This window comes from Cupressus sempervirens, chromosome 5 (assembly GCF_028749045.1).
Source record: "Cupressus sempervirens isolate cs-2001-9-10 chromosome 5, ASM2874904v1, whole genome shotgun sequence".
In the NCBI taxonomy this organism is placed as follows: domain Eukaryota; kingdom Viridiplantae; phylum Streptophyta; class Pinopsida; order Cupressales; family Cupressaceae; genus Cupressus; species Cupressus sempervirens.
The window spans coordinates 591336482-591343821 of record NC_143122.1 but is presented as its reverse complement, the minus strand read 5'-3'; positions in this window follow the sequence as shown (position 1 = coordinate 591343821).

The following is a 7340-nucleotide window of genomic DNA, read 5'->3' as shown; positions in this document are numbered from 1 at the left end:
GAAAGGAGGTCTTGAATGTTCAACTAATTAACAATAAGATTAGACAACCAAATTTCAAAGAAATCCCTAATATTGCATATAAACAAGATCTGTATGTTGTGTTATCCATGATACCACCACAAGTCTTAATGATTCAAGATGTGAAATGTTGTTCACATGCAAGGTGGGTAGCATAGGTGACATGGAAATCAAAGACCTATATGGAAAACTATGTGAAAATGGAATACTAAAGGAGAAATACAAAATTGTAGAAATAAAAGTGTTAATCATGCCCTAGATTTTCCAAATATTTTCAAGACTAAGTGGATTAAGATTATTTTAATCAAAATTCATGATAACTCAGTATGGCTAGAAGATGGACCTATCAAGATAACCAAGAATATTGTGCAAATGGTAATAGGGTATTCAACCCTAGATAGACCTAAAACCATGAGGAGTGATGCAAAAGAAGTTATTGAGAAAAACATAGGGGCAGTGTGGAATAAAAGAGGAATGACAATGGATACTATCATAGATCCCCTAATTTTCTTTGCAGTAAGGATTATTGCACATAAGTTCTTTCAATCAAGAAGATTGAATAGTGTACCTTGTATTGATGTTGATGTAGGATAAAAGATAGTGAAGAAGGATTGTACTTATGACCTTATCAAGCTTCAATTGCAACAACTATTAAAAAAATTGGGAGCCATGATGAAAACCAAGAGTGCACAATGCAAGTTTGGATCAATACTTGTATGTATATTTGATGTCAATATAGCATGTTTGATTTCTTATGTGGTATTTGACAAAAAATTTCAAGGAAAGGTAAATGACAAGGTATCAAGTTCTCTTTCACTTAGTCAGGTTGAGTTAGCAACCAAGACTAAAAGTGTAAATAAAATCTTAGAGAATATTTTCTTACTTTACACCAATTTGTGTGATACAAATTTTTTCACACAAGAAGTATAGTGCCATATTGACAATTTGGAGGCAAAAATGAAGCTAATAGGTATTACTCTACCCAATTCTCTAGCTCAGAGTTAGAAGCACTTCAAGAATTTGATGAATTTCCAAGGTCAATTGGTTGACCTGCATGCTCAAGAAGAAAATATTTGGGCCACACTGATTAGCATCCAATCCATGTTGACCCCACACATGGAAATACTTCACAAGGAGCTAGCCTTTGTAGAGACACTAATGCAAAAAGATCCCCATCTTTCTATACTAGAAGGCTTAGTTTATCTTGTTGCTAACTTGGCCATCCAAATCAAACCATTGGAGGTAGCTTGTGATAATTGGGATGTAGCTTTGAAGCTAATACTTGAGATCGATAAATCATTTTTGGATAAACACACTATTTAGGTATAACCCTTTGACATAAGTGTAAAAAAGGGGGAGTAATAAGATAGGAGGAGAAATAAGAAAGGGGGAGCATAATAAGTTTTTTAGTGACATTGACTCCAAGTGATGAATAGATACAGTTTTGGGGGAGACAAAATAAATGGGGAGTCAAAGACATAAACAAAGTAAAGCATATGCATATTTACTTAGCAATAGTATTGATTCAAGATTCAAGATATAATAATCAACTCAAGGGGATTTATAAGATTTTGAGGTATGATAGTAAAGTCAAGTTTTGCAAAATTTTGAAAATTTGAAAATTTGTATTATACCGAGTAAAGATGGTGATTATATAAGTTATGCTTATAAGTTAAAGATATTCATGCATGACCAAGTGTTTTTTACTCTCATGTCAAAGGGGGAGATTGTTAATCCCAAATTGGTTTTGACATATGAGTGTTTATACACTTAAGTCATTTACAAGATTAGTTCATGTCGAACAAGTAATACATTTGGAGCATAACATGTCAGATAGTGCATATCAAGTGACATTCTTAGTGTATGTTGAGTAAATAGTTGGCGCCAATCCACTCAAGTGTTGAGTAGATAGATGATGTCGAGTGATTCAAGAGCTGAGTAATCAAAGGATGTTGAGTTATTCAGATGTTGAGTTCTAGCATTGAAGTTGTAGTTGATGTTGAGCATCAGGGACTTCTAGTGTTGAGTTATATAGTTTTGACATAGTTGTTTGTAATGGCACAAACTCTTATGTAAATTATTTTGGAACCAACTTAAGGATATATTTTGAGATCCTAGATGATAAGAATGAATCTTGATTGATTATCCCAATACAATACACGCAACCAATCAGAAAAAAGAGAAGGATTAAGAAATAGGTGAATCACAATTGTTGATTCATACCTAACCCTAAGTCACCAAGATATTCATAAGGAGGGTAAACCCTAATATAGAATGTAAGTAAGGAGATGAGTAGAGAGAGAATTTTGTGGATGCAAAAAGAGAATCAAGGTGTGACTAAGGAATTGTGATCTAGAGACATGAATTATAGAATATGTTAGAGGAGAACATAGTAAAGGAGTTAGAGGATAGAAGAGATACATCTAATCAAAGAAGGATCAAGAATACATGCAAAGAGGTGATCTAACATCAAGTAGTAGAGTGTTAACAAAGGATCATTGTTGAGACATTTTAATAGGTGAATCATTTAAATCTCTTAACAGAGTAGTCCTAACATGCTGAGATAAATCCTTGAATAGGGTGCTTACTTCATTGTAAGTTGAAGTCCTCTTACTAGGCACACTTCTAATAGGGTCTTGAAATCCTTTAATAGGGTAAGACGTAATAGGCTTTGTAAGCCTTTAACAGGGCATACCTTTAACAAGGTAGATAATATTTCATGATCAAACATTGTAACATTCATTGGATATACTTTATAAATGTAGTAGTGAAGATGTATGGGTGTCATCCCCACCCCATTTTTACCTTTTCATTAGAGGGTTTTTGGGTAATCATATCTTGTGTCATATGTGTGAATGTTTATTTACTTTCAAGCTATGAATAGTTATGCTTAATTTGGTATTTTAGTTTACATGCATAGATTGTGAGATGGATGTGTAGTGAATGATTTTAAGGATGAAGTTTTCAAGTATTTTATGGGACTTAGTATTATCATATATTTATTGACAAACCTCCCTACAGTAAGTCAATTTCATCAAACACAAACCAAAAAAAGTAATGATTCACTTGACCCCATGTCACTTGAATTCTGGGAAGGTTGGCGTCAGGTTGGGATTATAGGGACATTAAGTGGATTAATGTTGTTTGTATGGGGAGATGTATAAGTAAAGTAAAATTTAGTAAATAAAAGATTTGGCTTAAATATTGTTATTTTTTAAAGGATACAAGGGTTAATGGCTAGTGGATAGGGAATTAGTGGTAAAATTAGATAAGGGGTGGTAAGAAGTAAAGCAAGATGTAAGGGATAGTTATAGTATAGTTTAGGAATGGTTAGTAGAAAATGTTAGGAGTAAGGAACCCTATATCAGATTACTAATAGAGATTTTTTTAATTGATTTAATATTCAAATACTATAAGAAAATAAATTAAACTAAGATAATATACATGTTTATATATATAATAAATATATATAATTTATCAATTTACAAAAAAAAAACACACAAATTATAGCATTTATAACTATTCACATAATAAAAAAATGAGTAGCTCAAATTAATATAAAGATAAATTAAAAATCATTTTTATCATTACAATACTAATTATTGCATATTCTCATTATTTAATTGAATTAATTTTATCTTAGATGCTAAATATTTATTATAATTTATAAAAAAATTGAAACTAAAACATGCAACATTACAAAGAGAATGGACTAAATTAATACACAAATATGCACACTTATTTTTCAACTAAATAACTTATTTACAAGAAATGTTTTATCTACTCTACCTTTCATAAATATTTCGATGGTCGTACCCCATCATTTTATGTATAAACTATTAATTAAAAAAAATAGTAATATATAAACTCGCTTCTTTTGAAAGTTTTCTACTAAACTATTAAAATAGTCAACAGTCATTATCAAAATTTTAATAATATTTGATATTTTAAAATCACAACGTGGATTGTGTTTCACTATCAGAGTACGTTTGGATCAAATAGGACTGCCAGAGTACGTTTGGCAATTTAGAGTACATTTTGTTCTAGATAGTTAACGGACGAAAATGTAATGGCACTGGCTAGCCAGTGCATTATCGTGGTGATTTAGCCAGTGTCATTTTAAAAATGGTTATCGAAACTCGCCATATCGCTAGTCGAGTTTGTTGGAAACTATGCTGGTAGCGATGTAGCGATTGCTCGAAAAATGGTAATGTAACTGAAAAATCCTCAAAGGTGGGCCCTAAATGAGTGACGTGATAAGGCTGAGTTGTGCAGATAGAGTTACATGGTGGCATCCCATTAAGCATCTTTGAGCAGGAAGACTTTGATTTGTCGGAACTCGCCATATCGCTAGCCGAATTGTTGGTTTTTATGCCAGTAGCGATATAGAGACCCACCTGAAAGTCACAGACACAACGAGGCCCAAGACATGTGATGTCATGTAGAGATTAGAAAATATATATATGTGCCAGCATGTTGATCCAGCTCAGTGACAACAATATCATGGACCCACTTCTTGTGTACTAGGTACGAAGATTTCTGATCATGAGATCGAGCCAGGATCAAAGGGTGGCATTGACTCGCTATGAAGAAGTGCTCGAAAGTTAAGTATAGCAAGTTAGCGAGTGTGGCCCACCATTGTTGAAGTAAAATTGCTATCCACAAGATCAAGTCTGGATCGACGACGCTCATTGACTCGCTATAAAGAGATGTGCAAAAATTAGGTATAGTGAGTTAACAAGCAATGGACCCACCATCGTGTTCTTAAAGGTTGTTTCAATTGTCTACCACACGATTAAAGTAAGATCAATGATCATCACTAGCTCGCTGTGGAAAGGTGCTCAAGAATTATGTATAACAAGTTAGCGAGTTGATGACAAGTGTTTGTAGTCATCCATGGGCCCGGTTTGAAGCACCAGCCTTGAAAAAAAGGTACACGTGGAGGTGTTTTATTGGCTTCATTGCCAATGTATTAAGAAGAAAGCTGAGTCAGCTTAGTTGTCATTCCCAGATCGTAGGATTTTTCAAGGATCAACAACACAAGTTTAAAAAAGAAAGTGCGACGCCACTCTATTTTTTTGTTCGATGCATTTATGATAAGTGAACGCTTCGCATGTGGGAGAAATAGAGTATAACACAGAGATTTTCATTCATTCCAGTCCCATGCAAATAGAGATTGCAAATTTTTTGAGCAAAAGAGCCTGATTAATTGTGTCATGTTAAGCCTGGTAAAGACGTGAAACTATTCTTCTGTCATTCGAGAGAAATTTTAGAAGTTCAGAGAAGAACAAGTTTAGAAAGTCAAGTAAGTACTCATATTATAACCTTTGTGGCATTCCAATTCTCTCAATACTGTCAAAATGCCTCCTAAGAAACCATTGTCTGGGAAAATTAATTATATGGATAGGAATGTCCACGATGATTTATTATAATTACTCCCAGAATCTACTATAGAGCCTACACAAGTTAAAAAGTTAATTTCCTTAAACCTTAGGCTTAAAATTGCTGATGGCATATATGACAAGGGGAACTGGGTTAGGGATGCAACAAGTACTCAAATTGGCTTTATCTTTTTTAAAAAGTGGTTTTCGGAAAGAAAGTTGTTTGCCCTGCATGCTAATGTCTGGAATTTTGATTTGGGAAAGTTAGTAGTCCCAAGTGTTTTCATGGATTATGATTTGCTTGAAGCCATTGCTAAGAATTATGACCAAGCCATTAGGGTTGTAAGAATAAAGGATGGTGTGCCTCTGGTCTCAATTACTCTTGAAGAAATTAGAGAGGTTTTTCACCTGGAACCATTATCAGACTACCATGTGCAAATCAATCTACTAGAATTAGAGAATGAATATAAAGCAAAGAAGGATGTAATTAGGGGAGGTGCACTAAGGGCACATATTGGTACAATAGGAACTTTTCTAGTAATTACTACAACCTCTAGAGAGCCTTTTAAGAAGAGTCTTTTCACTTCTCGGGCTATAGAGATATACAGGACCTTATGCCGAGTTTTTGGTGAAGATGGGCAAGAATTTATGCCCATTGGTTTCATGTACATGATGGTTCAGATTGCTTCCTTCGCTGTAGATGTTATTTTTTATTTTGCTTCCTTTTTGGCTAAAGAAATTCACATTGGTTTAGTTTGGATTGCGAAGGGCAAGGTGGAATTTTTTTTTGGTCACTACTCTTTATTAATGCATATGTTTTTGTTCAAAGGAGTGACATATTTTGATAATGAGATGAAACTAAATAGAGAGGAGAATGGGGAAATACTGCCAGTCCAGTTGTGGAGTACAGATATGACCTGGGATGCAAGTAATGCTAGTTTTGTAAGATTTGATAGATATTTTGCTACTAAATTGAGATGCCTCATATTGAGTGACAATCCTAGAATCCCTAGGGTACTAATGAGTCTCATTAGGCCTATGGATAACCCCCATGACATGAAAGTTTCACATAATTGGGGAGATATCATCCCCTACCCTGTTTCTACTATTTTTAGAGTCTATGGTTTCAAGGGGAACCCTCATGTTTTGTCTTACCAAGTTCCTTTGAAGGTGGGAATGGCTGAAGTTTTATGGCAGTTAGGGGGAGTGGAAGAAATGTTTTTGTTGAAAAGGAAATTAGGGTCAATTTTCCCTACCTGCACAGTGGCCCATCAATTTGTGATTACAAAAGGGGGATGGATCTTTTTGCATAAAATTTTGGAGCAGTATATGATGGCTGTCTCTCATCCCCGTTTTTGTGATTCTGAGGGATTTTTCAATAAGATGTTGAGGCATAGAATCAAGTTGAGACTGGTCAAGCATGATTCTTATTATCCAGAGGATATTATAAGGAATGAATTCTCATTGCAGGAGCAGGAAACTAAAAAGGAAAAATGGAGAGTTTATTCCCAGGTCTTAGAATTCATTCATTGTTTTGATAATAAATATGATCCTTTGGATAATGCTATTATAGAGGCTGACAAAATAAGTAAGCTCATGACTACCTTCCCTGAAATAATGGAGGTCATGAATGAAAATAAATAAATTTTTATTGATTCATATCCTGATAAGGCCAGAGAGGTCATGAGGAGGTTGGCTTTCACTCCAAATGTGAGAACTGATAAAATAATTGTACAAAAGAGGCCCGGATATACTATAATTCAAAATAAAAGGGTTCCTATAGACAAGGGAAAAAAAATAATAGGATCTACCAGTATAGCCCAAGAGGAGAGACCTGGAGAGCCTAGTCCTAAGAGGCAAAAGATAATGACAGAAGAAAGGCCTCAAGATGAGGAATATTCACCCACCCAGTCCCCTTTGAGGATTGGAGAAGAGCAGCTC